Here is an 8,751-nt window from a genome sequence, read left to right as displayed (position 1 = left end):
ATTATAAACATATAGAGATCAGCAGGAATTGCTTCACCAACATACTGAAAATTTAGAAATAGCAGTTAAAACTACTAATTCTAACTCCAATTTATTCTCCAACGGATGGCGATATTTATGGCTAGGTTTGTTTTCATTTATTTCTCTTCCGTTGTTCTATGTGAGCCATAAATATCGGCATCCGTTGGAGAATAAATTGTAGTTAGAATTAGTAGTTTTAACTGCTATTTCTAAATTTTCAGTATGTTGGTGAAACATTTCCTGCTGATCCCTATATGTTTATAATTACAAATGGTTTACCGATAAAGGTTTTTTTGCATACTGAACAACTTGGCAAAATTGTTAATTATTAATTTATTAATTAATTAGCAATTCCCTGCCCTATATTTATATATATATATATACATATATATATATATATATACACACACACGTGCATGCACAAACACACACACACACAGGGGTCAGATTCCCAGTGTCTTATGAAGCATTGTCTGTCTCTCTTTATGAGATTGATGAAATAAGTACCTAAATATGAGGCAAAACTAGGGCCATATTGGCCCAGCATGCTGCTGTTCAGTGCATGCAATTGTATTTAGCAGTGCACAAAATATGATTTTCAGTTAATTCCAATAACTATAACGAAAAGAAAAGTCATTAGCATTAATGAAAATTACTCAAAACAAGCAAAGGAGAACACTGAAATTTGAGCTGATCAAAAATAGGAGATATGCAGAGAAGAAGGGAACCTGATCTTTGCTAGCTTTGTGACAACCCTGGAATGTGTGTTAATCTTATTAGATCTAAGCAAAATACTAACAGCACACAGTGACTAAGATTTCAGTATGAGTAATAGATACAGATTTTTGGTGTGGACATAATCTCAGATAGTGAAAGCATATGGCCTAGTGGTTAGGGTGTTGCACCCATCATCTTATGATAAATATTTCAATCCTGGAGCTATGTAGCATGTTGTGTTCTTGAGCAAAACACTTCATTTAACATTACTCCAGTTCAAGTAGTTGTAAATGAGTTCCAGTAATAGCTGGGAAGTTGACCCTGTGATGGGCTAGTGTCCTATTCAGTGGAGAGTGTTGTAATTTCATTCACTTATATGTCATGGAAACAGGTTATTCACTATTTCTCAAACTCACAACAGACCTAAGAGTAAGTGATAATTCACTGATAAGACAATTTGAAATAACTGTTATTCTTCTGCAGACTACCTAAAATATTACAGCATTGTATAGAAAGCCTTGCTGTAGTTGTTGCAGTTCTCTTCTCTCTGAGTTCAAACTCTGTCAACTTTGCCTCTCATTTTTTCAGGTCAATAAAAAATATAGCAATATATAGTGATGGATTAACAGAACTGTTTGTAGGTCAAGCTAAGATGTTTTTTGGTATCTGTTTTGGCTCTTTGCCATCTGATAGCAATGTCTGTGACAGCATTGATGTCAAATCGTTCTTTGAATATACATCAGTATAATGGAGAGGAGAGACTTCTATGTGTGGACAAACTGCCAGTCTTCCCTGAAAAATCTTGCTATGGTCAGAGCATACGTATTCAAGACATGCCATTGACACTGACCAATAGAAGGCTTCCCCTATGTTCATTACTTACAGCTTCCCTTACAACAGAACATAATGAAATTATTTGAAGAACTACATTGCTAAGCAAAGGAGGCAAGTTTACTTTTATGGTTCACTAGAAGGATATTCAGCATTACCCAGAAAATACAGCATTCATCATCATCATCACAATTATAATCATCGTTTAACGTCCGTTTTCCATGCTGGCATGGGTTGGACGGTTTGACTGGGGTCTGGGAAGCCAGGAGGCTGCACCAGGCCCCAATCTGATCAGGCAGTGTTTCCACAGCTGGATGCCCTTCCTAATGCCAACCACTCCGAGAGTGTAGTGGGTGATTTTTACGTGTCACTGGCACAGGCCAGAGGAGCTGGTATCGACCATGATGGGATGGTGCTTTTTGCCCCCACCATTGCTTGACAACTGATGTTGCTGTGTTTACATTCCCATAACTTAGCGGTTTGGTAAAAGACAATGACAGAATGAGTACTAGACTTACAAAGAATAAATCCTGTGGTTGATTTCTTCGACCAACATGACTGAAACGAGTAAAACAATAAAAATCTATGCAATTTTAATCCCGAACAAGGTCGGGTATCTCTGCTAGTATATGTTAAATGCATATATAATGTATAGCAGTAGGAAGTATACAAAAAATATATAGCTTAGTATATACATATAACTGTTGTAAAGTATCTATCATTTAATATACAATACACAAATATATATTGTTTTTTATCAACAATATTAACTTCTCAATGAATGGTCTCCTATAATACTCAACAGCTGAAGTGGTTGAAAAGCTGGCATTATATAGTTTTCCCCATTTGGAGGAAATCTTCAAACATTGCATTCTTGAACTAGTTCCATAATTTCTGAATAACAAAAGTTAATTAAGTAATAAATGAAATATGTTATGCTCATGCTTGTGTAGGTATTTCAACTTTTTTTCCATGTTTTATGAGAAATTTTAAAAGATACCAGAACCAAAATCTATGTAAATGATGTATGAGGATGTAAGTGTAGAATATGTTTCAATACTTCCTAAAATCCCAGTTCATTGGGAATGAACACTTAAATGATTTCTTGATCCTGTATGAACATTGCTAAAAGATAATTGAGGAAATGATTTTTAGGTCAAAGGATAGTTTATGGAAGCCCCAGTCCAGATATAACTGTTATTCACTATCTCCATCTATAATCATCTGTTACATATTTTCCATACTCTTACAAACTTACCTACCCACTCACTGGCCCTTTCTGTTCCTCTCTACCATGTTCACCTTCTACCTTGAGGGTACACTCTCTCTGTCTCTCTTTCCAGCTGAGGAAGCCATGAATTAATTTCTTCATCTTCAGTAAGGCACCTGTTCCTGTCCCTCTATCATATTTTCGCCTCCTTCAATACTTTACCCCACTGTCTTATCTCACTAGCACTTGATGACCTTACTAGTGCTGGTGTCATGAAAAAGCACCCAGTACGCTGTAATGAGGCTGGCATTAGGAAGAGCATTTAGCTGTAGAAATCATATCAAAGCAGACGTTGGAGCTTGGCACAGTCCTCTGGCTTGTTGGTTCCTGTCAAACCCTCCAACCCATGCCAGCATGGAAAAAGGACTGTTAAACAATGATGATGACAACTTATTGATCAGCAGTTAAATTTTCTCCAAAAATGCTACAGAACGTGCACAGAAAATTTAACCCTTTAGCCTTCAAATTATTTCATCATAAGTAATGCTTACTTATTCATATTGTTTTCAATTAATTATGCATTATCTCATTATTTTGAGATTTTGATGAGGTAATGGTTAATTTTTAGAATAATATCATAGGGTTGATAAGGTGGTGAGCTGGCAAAAATGTTAGCACACCAGGCGAAATGTTTAGTGGTATTTCATCTGTCTTTACATTCTGAGTTCAAATTCCAACGTGGTCGACTTTGCCTCTCAAGGTCAATAAATTAAGTACCAGTTGCGTACTGGTGTTGATCTAATCGACTGGCCCCCTCCCCCAAAATTTCGGGCCTTGTTCCTAGAGTAGGAAAGGATATTGTAGGGTTGGTAAGAGGAGCCAGATTTGGCCAGTTTGAGTATAAAACAGGTAGAATATTTTGGCCAGATATGGCTGGTTTGAATGCTAAAGGGTTGAAGAAAGATTTCAGTTCTTAGGGGAATCAGACAGTAGAGTTAGAAAATAATATCAAGTATTCAACAAATTATTGAATTTGACAGAATAAGAATAGCCTGTGCAAAGTTCAGGGAGTTACTATCTCTGCTGGCAACTAAGGGTCTCTTGCTCAGGATGAAAGGTAGACTATATGATGCATGTGTGCGAACTGCCATGCTACATAGCAGTGAAACATGGGCCATGACTGCTGAGGACATGCGTAGGCTTGAAAGAAATGAAGCTAGTATGCTCTGCTGGATGTGTAATGTCAGTGTGCATACATGACAGAGTAGTTGGCATTAGGAAGGGCATCCAGCTATAGAAACATTGCCAGATCAAATTGGAGCCTGGTGCAGCCACTGGCTCACCAGACCTCAGTCAAACCGTCCAACCCATGCCAGCTTGGAAAATAGATGTTAAATGATGTTGATGATGAACACTGCTATTATTTCACTAACATACATACATATGAATTTTAAAAATTTATTAGAAATTCCTTGCCTTCTTAAAAACATGTTAAAGGCTGTCATATTTTAAACACTAGCTGCATATTGAATAGGAAATATTACTTTCAGACAGCAACAGGGTATACTCTCAGTCTATGAATACCAACAAGATCTTGAAAGATCATACAAGTTTTAATTAGCCTGGCTACAAACAAATTTTATTGTCAAATTATCTGCTTTGGTATTTCCTCATTTTATTGACCGACCATTTTCCTTTCTGACGCAGCATAAATTATAATTTTAATGATTTTGTTCCCATGCTCATTTTATTTGTTGGTCTGATTAAAAAAAGAGAAATATGGGGTTAAAATGAGTTAAAATATATAAAACAAAATTTATTAAATGTTACTAGTAGGTACCTAAAATTATTCTTGGTAGTTCGTGTTTAATACAAACCAAACTTACATCTGGAAGGAAGCAAAAAAAAAAAAATACTTGTTAATTAGCATACTTGAACAAGTGATAAAATCAAAGCAGTAGCTATGCACTGTTTCAACAACATTTTTCCAAGAGTTTTAATGCTTCTGGCGGATCTTTCTGAATTGACGGACACCACTTGTTTTCTTAACGAAACACTTTCAAACTTGGGATACTGGTAGAATGTGTCATATAAAACATCTTTTTCTCTTAGCCTTCTTAACAAAAATTTCTATATTGCAAGTTATTTCATATTAAAGTTGTCGTATTTCTGTAATTTCAATCAATCACCGACGTCTATTCAGCTGAATACAGTTACTGCTGTTTTTGTAAACAATAATTTTTGCCGGTGTCAAGATCGTTATTCCCTGGTAATTATATATCGTTATTCCCTAGTAAATGTTTAGGGTTCGGGTTTTAGGGTTAGGGTTATGAGTTAGGTTATGGCAAAAATAATAACCCTAACTCTAAAACCCAAACCCTAAAGCTAAAACCAGTACAAACGCACGAACGATGTTATAAATAACAGTACCGCTACAGTTGTTGTTGACAAACAACGGCACTAATTTTATTCAAGGGAAAAGATCCCATTACACCGCACAATGTGTGGTGTTCACAATTCACAGCAGTAATTGTTTTCACCTCAATAGACGTCAGTGATTGGTTGAAATTACCGAAATACGACAATTTTTTACATGAAATAACTTCAAATACAAAAAATTTTATCTGTTCTATAACACAAAATATACAAGTATACGAAGTTTGAAAGTGTTTCGTTACCAAAAACTCTACATAAAACATAAATGAAAAGTGGTGCCCACCAATTCAGAAAGATCCCTTTTAGCTTTACAGACTTGCTTATAATTCTGACGAACACACACTCTATAAATGCTGACATGGTTTGTTATCTTCTGAAACAATGATAATAAATCAACGTAAATCATACATTGAAGATAATGAAAGAGAACAAATTTATCATAAATTCTCTATTACTTTGTATCATATCACTTATCTTGGAAGTGATATCCATTGAAAAAGACATGTCGTTTCACAGGCGAAATGCTGTGCTTGAGAAGAACTGTTGAGTCAAGCAAAATTGAAATCGTAGTCGTGGCTGATACCAGTGCCTGGCACCTGTGCTGGTGGCACATAATAAGCACCATTCAAGCATGGATCAATGTTAGTGCCACTTGACTGGCTCCCTGTGCTGGTGGCACGTAAAAAGCACCATCCAAACATGGCCGATGCCAGGGTAAGATATACTGGTCACTGCTATTGAAGTGAACATGAATTAGTGAATGAGCTCTTTCTGTGGATCCTGAGCCATGGAAATTCTCATGCTGGACAACACAGAATGACATACATTGATCAACTCTTTTTGTGATGTTGAGTTATAAATAGAAGACCTCAGCAGTGTCATGGAAGACAGGAATACTTGGAGAGAAAAAGTGGTTTTGGTTTGGGTAACCTGCTAAAATGATATACAGAAAACAATGGATTGTATTATATATAGTAGGAAATTTACATTTAGCACTCATATATTAGTTTCAAATTTGGCACAAGGCCAGCAATTTTGAGTCACTAGGGAAGGTGATTACATCAACCCCAGTGCACAACTGGTACTTACTCTATCGACCCCTGAAAGGATGAAAGGCAAAGATGACATCAGCATAATTTGAATGCAGAACATAAAGATGGACAAAATGCCATTAAGCATTTTGTGTGGTGTGCTAACAATTCTGCCAACTCACAACCTTATTTGACACTCAAATATTACTCACAAATTTAAATTCATAATCAGAGCTATGAAAGCAATAGGGATAGGAATGGGATAAGCATTACTGAAGTTATAGTAATTCACATAAAGTAGCTGTAGAATATTGCCACTACCTTACTTATCAATACTGACATAAAAATAAATCAAATTCAGAAAGATATATCAAGCAGCTTAAAGCTATAATTTTATAATGTGTTGATTCTTCATTTTCTCTCATTTTATTCTGAGCTACATTGTTTAGTAGTGATAGATTGTGGTTACAACTATTTTCTCTACATATGTTGAAAGCTTAATTGACATCTTTCATCTTTCTTTTACTTGTTTCAATCAGTGGAATGCAGCCATGCTGGGGCACCATCTTGAAGGGTTTTGTCGAAGAAATCAACCCCAGTTCTTATATTAAGTTTGGTATTTTTTTTCCTATTTGCTGAACTGCTAAGTTACAGGGACATAAACAAACACTGGTTGACAAACTTTGGACAAAATACACACACACAGAGAAATGTATGTTGTATGTGTGTGTGTGTGTGTGTGTGTGTATGTATATATATATATATATATATATATATACTAGCAGCTAAACCCGGTTTCACCTGGTCTGTTTGGATGATGTGGCTGTGATTGTTTTCGGTTAGACATAATCTATAACAGCGTTTCTCAACCTGATCATTTCGTGTCCCGTTTCGATTGGAGCCTCAGAAAATGACTTCAGGAGTTGTGAAGAAAGAATTTGTATGTAGTCTGTTTGTGAGAGCTGTTCTATTGAACGTCTGTCTAATCATTAAAAGATTTATTTAATTATGAACATAGAAAGAAATTATACATTAATCACAATTTTTGTAAGCAGTTTTATCCGTAAAAATTTTATTTGCAGAGAGCAGAAATTGAAAGATATATGAAATGGATGTGCGTATGTGTGTGTGTGTATGTGAGAGAGAAAGCAACTGGTGTTAGTGGCAGAATAACATTTGAAAAGCAAATCTGTGAATGAAAAATAAGTTCAGACCTCTACATGGTAGGTAAACCTGGTAGACATAGCAGCCAAATCTCCCTCAAAACACCCTACTGTATTAATGTGAGAATTCTGCATATTATGTTAAGAATTGCTTTAACAGAAAATTAAGCTGTAAGAATGAACGGGAAAATTGTGTGTAAGAATTAATAGCAGACATATCCAATTTAAGAAAAGTGAAGTATGGAATAAGTAATTGTTATACGCTTATAGAAAAACAATTTATATTATAGAAATTGATACATACCTGTTGAAGATTAAAATGAGCTAGTGTTTTCGACACGTGTGTAATCATAGAGAAACTGAAAAACATGAAATGTCAGTTTGTGTGTGTATTTTTAGCAGGAGTTGGTTTCTTTTATCTGTCAACCAATGGCCAAACAAGTGAAAAGGGAAGGCAATCTTTTGAAGTTGAATGAAGATACATGGTGAGTTTTATGACTGAACTTCTTTTGAAGTTGTGGTGAGAGGGGAGAATTGATGTGCGTGCATATGTCTGTGTGTGTGTATGTTTGATGGGGTGCGTGCGACAGAGTAATGTTGATGGTGTATGTGTATATGAGAGAGAGAGATAAATGAAATTTATCATTTAGTTTATTTATTTATTATGTATGTATGTATGAATGGCTTCAGTGACACACAAACATGCACGCACTCAGGTTGTTTTAATCGATTTTCTCTGTAAGTATGGGGGCTAGGGAAAAAATTAGTGCGTTCCAATCTATGCACCCGTCTCCACATGTGTGCCATTTTTCACGCGAATCCACCCAGCTGTTTGGCCGTGAACCTCAAGACAAGAAAGAATACAACGCTCGGCCAACTTCAATTTATATTATATATATATAATGATGTCCTCCACACAGTTTCCAATTACCAAATTCAGTCACAAGACACTGGTTAACTCAGGGTTATAGAAAACACTTGTCTAAGGTGCTGCAAGTAGGACTGAACCCAAAACCATATGGTTGCAAAGCAAGCTTATTAACCACACATCCATGCCTGCATCAACTATACCAATTGCATCTATTATTGGGTACTGACATCAAACTATAATTATTTTTATAGCTAAATGTGAATGTAACCATATAACCTTATATTTAACATCAATATATGAGATACTTCTTTTTCCAAAACATTGATTATTAATCAGTATGACATTAAAAGAAAATTCAAGCCCACAGATTGTGAAAAATGGTTTATTAAAAAAAAAAAAAATGTATATCATATATTTGTGAGTGTGTGTGTGTGTGTATATATATATATATATATATATATATATATATAT

This window comes from Octopus bimaculoides, chromosome 1 (assembly GCF_001194135.2).
Source record: "Octopus bimaculoides isolate UCB-OBI-ISO-001 chromosome 1, ASM119413v2, whole genome shotgun sequence".
Lineage (NCBI taxonomy): Eukaryota > Metazoa > Mollusca > Cephalopoda > Octopoda > Octopodidae > Octopus > Octopus bimaculoides.
Note: the sequence above shows the minus strand (reverse complement) of the source record.